The following is a 6,000-nucleotide window of genomic DNA, read 5'->3' on the forward strand; positions in this document are numbered from 1 at the left end:
ATGGTGCAAATGGGTGTTGGGCCTTCTTGGAACAGTTGTGTAGCTGTGTTTTCAGCCCAATCTTTTTCTCTGTCCTGTGTCCTTTCACCTTTGAACCCAGGCTCAGGCTGCTGGGGACGTGTCTTCCAAGAAACAGATGTGAAACAAACATCTTTAAAGAAAAACAAACCAAACACACCAAGAAAATCCAGTTGCCTCTTGAAAGAACAGCTTTGGGATCAGCCAGCTTAAAGCTGCCGCGATTGAGAAACACGGATGTAAGCGATACACACAAACAATCTCTAGAATTTTTAATGGCAGGTCCTTTGTGTCGAATAATTTCAAGACGCAACCCAACCAGGGCGCTCATACATAATAGAAGCCTCAAAGGATACAGCTAAAGGTACAAGAACATTCAGCACAGGGTCAGGCGGAGGGCAAACTCATCGGTTACACAAGCTGAGTGCCGCCGCATCAATCAAATCGCAAAGATCTGACCTATTAGTAGTGAAAGGGTTTGAAGGAAGGAAGGAAAAAAGAAGAAGAAGAAAGATTGCCAGCGTCCCAGGCGTGAGATCACATCCTTCAAGTCAGTTGGGGATAAATTGGTCCCATCCGGGGGTGAAATCCAGGAGGTTCTGACAGGTTCTGGAGAACCGGTAGCGGAAATTTTGAGTAGTTCGGAGAACCGGCAAATGCCACCTCTGGCTGGCCCCAGGAGTGGGTGGGAATGGGGATTTTGCAGTATCCTTCCCCTGCCATGCCCACCAAGCCACACCACGCCCACCAAGCCATGCCCTCAGAACCGGTAGAAAAAAAATTTGGATTTCACCCCTGGATTAGGGTGTTTTTACTGCTTGATTGTTGGTCTAGTGCAGTGGTTCTCAACCTTTATAGTGCTGCGACCCCTTTAATACAATTCCCCACGATGTGGCGACCCCTTTAATACAATTCCCCACGATGTGGCGACCCCAACCGTAAAATTATTTTCGTTTTGAATTTATCGTGACTGAAGCCGTGTTGGCTAGCGATCTGAACTGCTTGCGATTGCCTTGAGGACGGAGGCATTAAAGTGGAGACTCCTCCCCTATTATGGCGCCTGAAGCCAGATTAGGCTAGCGATTGGCAGTGATTGCAGCTGGCTTGAGAGGGAGACATCAGAGCAAAGATTTCTCTCTTTTTGAATTCATCGCGCCTGAAGCCGAATTCGGCTAGCGATTTGAAGAGCCTGCAGCTGGCTTGTGGAGTCAACCATTGGAGCGCGATTCTTCGACTCGCAAAGTATACTTCCCATATTTCCGATGGTCTTAGGCGACCCCTGGCAAATCGTCATTCGACCCCCAACGGGGTCGCGACCCACAGGTTGAGAACCGTTGGTCTAGTGTTAATCTTGGAGTCCACTTTTCAAACCACTTTTTAAGTAGCTCAAAAATCGTACCACAGTTCACCATTTTAAAAACCTTAGTTTAAAGATTCAGTTACCGCATTTTTTTAATTCTGTCTAGTCCTTTAGTCCCCTCTAGTGTTCATTCTCAATATTCAGAGAATCTCAGTTCCTAATACAATATGTTTCCTGATGGCTTATTTGTACCCTATGACTATCATTAAGCGTTGTACCTTATGATTCTTGATGAAGGTATCTTTTCTTTTATGTACGCTGTAAGCGTGTGCTACTACTGGTTTACTGTGCGTCCACACGCTCTCTTCATGCATGTGCGCGCCAGGTTCACGCCTTGCCTGCCTTCTGCATGTGTGCTTTTTTTCTTCTTTATTTACATTTATATCCCGCCCTTCTCTGAAGACTCAGGGCGGCTTACAGTGTATAAGGCAATAGTCTCATCCTATTTGTATATTTACAAAGTCAACTTTTTGTCCCCCCAACAATCTGGGTCCTCATTTTACCTACCTTATAAAGGATGGAAGGCTGAGTCAACCTTGGGCCTGGTGGGACTCGAACCTGCAGTAATTGCAGGCAGCTGTGTTTTAATAACAGGCTATCTTACAGCCTGAGCCACCAGCTTTGCCTGCATGTACACCTTGGCCACATGCGCCTGGCAGGAGTGGGTTCTATTTACCTTTACTACCGGTTTGCATTGCACCCATGCGCTTTTCTGCAGATGCGCAGAAGCTTCTGCGCGTACACAGATCACCTATGACAACATCCGAGTCAGTGGGCGGAGCCTCCCGCCGGTTTTACTACCCAAACCAGGGGCAACCCACCACTGGCGCCTGGCCTCAAAAGCATGCCTAGTTTAATAAAAAGAAGGACTAGGGGAGACATGATAGCAGTGTTCCAATATCTCAGGGGTTGCCACAAAGAAGAGGGAGTCGGGCTGTTCTCCAAAGCACCTGAGGGTAGAACAAGAAGCAATGGGTGGAAACTGATCAAGGAAAGAAGCAACTTAGAACTAAGGAGAAATTTCCTGACAGTTAGAACAATCAATAAGTGGAACGACTTGCCTGCAGAAGTTGTGAATGCGCCAACACTGGAAATTTTAAAGAAAATGTTGGATAGCCATCTAACTGAGATGGTGTAGGGTTTCCTGCCTGGGCAGGGGGTTGGACTAGAAGGCCTCCAAGGTCCCTTCCAACTCTGTTGTTATATTATATATTAAATAGGATGGCATGGAGCCAGGGAATGGGAGAACAGGCCCACCTGTGATTTCCGCTACCGGTTCAGGTGAACCGGCTGAATTCCACCTCTGATTCTAGTGGTATTTATTCTTTTTTCCAATGTTGAGCAAATACAATTGCTCGCTGCTGTTAATGCATGCAATGTATTTAAGATACACTTTGGTTTTTTCCCCAATTTTTCTGAGACTATACCTAATAAAAAAAGTTCAGAAATACTCTTAATGATGTTAGATATTTCAACCAGCAGGGGGGTTAACGAACGTCGTGTTCTTTCTTTCTTTCTTTCTTTCTTTCTTTCTTTCTTTCTTTCTTTCTTTCTTTCTTTCTTTCTTTCTTTCTTTCTTTTGTATTGCTGCCTAAAGCGTAATGGATTATATTGTGCCATTGATCAGTATAGAACAAAAATGTGCATTGACCTTGTCCATGCTGGCACCATCTGGGTAGCTCCCAAAATTTCTACACAGCATAGCTAACCACCTGTTCTGTTCTGTTCTGTTCTGTTCTGTTCTATCTGGGGAATTCTGGGAGCTGACTGTTGTGTACTAGACTCACTTATGCATAAAAGACACACTTAGTCTTAAACAAACCTATTTTATGATAACAGCTGGGAATTATTTCATTCCCAGCTGAGTCCAAATTAATTCCAAAATAAAGTCCTTCAGAAAAAGTCCTTCGGCTTTATCACAAACCTTTCTCTTCTTTGGCACCCTGCCAAAGGCCTTTCTTGCCAAAGGCCCACAAAGTTCAGAAACAAGAGACGCTGAATAGAAACAGATGTAGCAACGTTGCTTTCCTACAAAGAACCCAAGAGCCTTTCCTGCTCTTTTAAGCCTTATGGGAGAGGCCAATCATCTCCTGGCCTTACTCCCGAGTCGTCCTTTTTGCTTTAGCTGCTCTTGCCTTCTGGCAGCTCTTCGCATGCGTGCGCTAGGAACAGGCTCCTCCTGTTCCTCTGCCTCTCTGCTGTCCGCCTCTGGAGGCTCCGGAGTCCACACATCGCTCCCAGATGGCCCTGGCCCCATCTCTGCCTCTGACGTAGAGCCCTCATCCGGGCCTTCCCCTTACTCCAGGATTGACCCATTGTCCTCCCCAGCCTCCTCACTGTCCGACTCTGCTGCCAGCTCCGCGGCAGCTGGCAATGTCCACAACATTGATGTCTACACATCTTCAAGTTGGCAAGGTTGAGAAACACTACTCTAAGGTGTCAAAATTGATGGGACACCAAACATCTGCCCTCCTCCCGAATCATTCTACCAAATGCAAACCTTTGCAGAGGCAGAAGGTGGCACTATCAGTCCATGTGGCTCAGAGCAACTCATTCCCTTCAGCTGGCACTTTTCTAATTTAAAACCTTTCTGATTCTTTCCTCTTTTGCTTCTCTTTTACCTGCCTTCTTAAAAGCATGTGCTCTTTTTTTGGGAGACAGGTGTGTGTGTGTGTGTTGGATAAAAGTGCTATCCTATTTTAAGTTTTGTCCACCTTCGTTCTGGACCAACAAAGCTATTCTGATTTTCTCCTGGTAGTGGCTGTTTTATGGAGGAGCACTGAATCTGGAGAATTCCACTTAACATTTGTGCTAAAGTTCTTTGAGAACACAAGGCTGAGATCACAAGACACGGACTTCAGAGGATAATTAGAACGGCAGAAAAAATAATGGCTCCCAACCTGCCTTCCATTGAGGACCTGTATACTGCACGAATCAAGAAGAGGGCCGCGAAAATATTTACAGATCCCTCGCATCCAGGACATAAACTGTTTCAACTCCTACCCTCAAAACGACGCTATAGAGCACTGCACAACAGAACAACTAGACACAAGAACAGCTTTTTCCTGAAGGCCATCACTCTGCTAAACAAATAATCCCCTCAACACTGTCACACTAGTTACTAAGTCTGCACTACTATTAATCTTCTCATCGTTCCCACCACCCATCTCCTTCCACTTATGACTGTATGACTGTAACTTTGTTGCTGGTATCCTTACGATTTATATTGATGGTTTCCTAATATGATTCAATTGCTTATTTGTAAGATAAAGGTAAAGGTTCCCCTCGCACATATGTGCTAGTCATTTCCGTCTCTAGGGGGCAGTGCTCATCTCCGTTTCAAAGTCGAAGAGCCAGCGCTGTCGGAAGATGTCTCCATGGTCATGTGGCCGGCATGACTAAACGCCAAAGGCGTACGGAACACTGTTACCTTCCCACCAAAGGTGGTCCCTGTTTTTCTATTTGCCTTTTTTAAGTGCTTTCGAACTGCTAGGCTGGCAGAAGCTGGGACAAGTAACGGGAGTTCACCCTGTTACGCGGCACTAGGGATTCAAACCGCTGAACTGCCGACCTTTCGATCAACAAGCTCAGAGTCTTAGCCACTGAGCCACCATGTCCCTTTTTGCTTATTTATAGCCTATGACTATCATTAAGTGTTGTACCTTATGATTCTTGACGAATGTATCTTTTCTTTTATGTGCACTGAGAGCATATGCACCAAAGACAAATTCCTTGTGTGTTCAATCACACTTGGCCAGTAAAAAGTTCTCTTCTCTTCTCTTCTCTTCTCTTCTCTTCTCTTCTCTTCTCTTCTCTTCTCTTCTCTTCTCTTCTCTTCTCTTCTCTTCTCTTCTCTTCTCATTTTTTCTATTCTATTCCATTATTCTACTCCATTATTCTATTCTATTCTATTCTATTCTATTCTATTCTATTCTATTCCATTCCATTCCATTCCATTCCATTCCATTCCATTCCATTATTCTACTCCATTATTCTATTCTATTCTATTCTATTCTATTCTATTCTATTCTATTCTATTCTATTCCATTCCATTCCATTCCATTCCATTCCATTCCATTATTCTACTCCATTATTCTATTCTATTCTATTCTATTCTATTCTATTCTATTCTATTCTATTCTATTCTATTCTATTCTATTCTATTCTAGTCTAGTCTAGTCTATTCCATTCCATTCCATTCCATTTCATTCCATTATTCTACTCCATTATTCTATTCTATTCTATTCTATTCTATTCTATTCTATTCTATTCTATTCTATTCTATTCTATTCTATTCTATTCCATTATTCTACTCCATTATTCTATTCTATTCTATTCTATTCTATTCCATTATTCTACTCCATTATTCTATTCTATTCTATTCTATTCTATTCTATTCTATTCTATTCTATTCTATTCTATTCTATTCTATTCTATTCTATTCCATTCCATTCCATTCCATTCCATTCCATTATTCTACTCCATTATTCTATTCTATTCTATTCTATTCTATTCTATTCTATTCTATTCTATTCTATTCTATTCTATTCTATTCTATTCTATTCTATTCTATTCCATTCCATTATTCTACTCCATTATTCTATTCTATTCTATTCTATTCT

This window comes from Ahaetulla prasina, chromosome 8 (assembly GCF_028640845.1).
Source record: "Ahaetulla prasina isolate Xishuangbanna chromosome 8, ASM2864084v1, whole genome shotgun sequence".
NCBI lineage: Eukaryota > Metazoa > Chordata > Lepidosauria > Squamata > Colubridae > Ahaetulla > Ahaetulla prasina.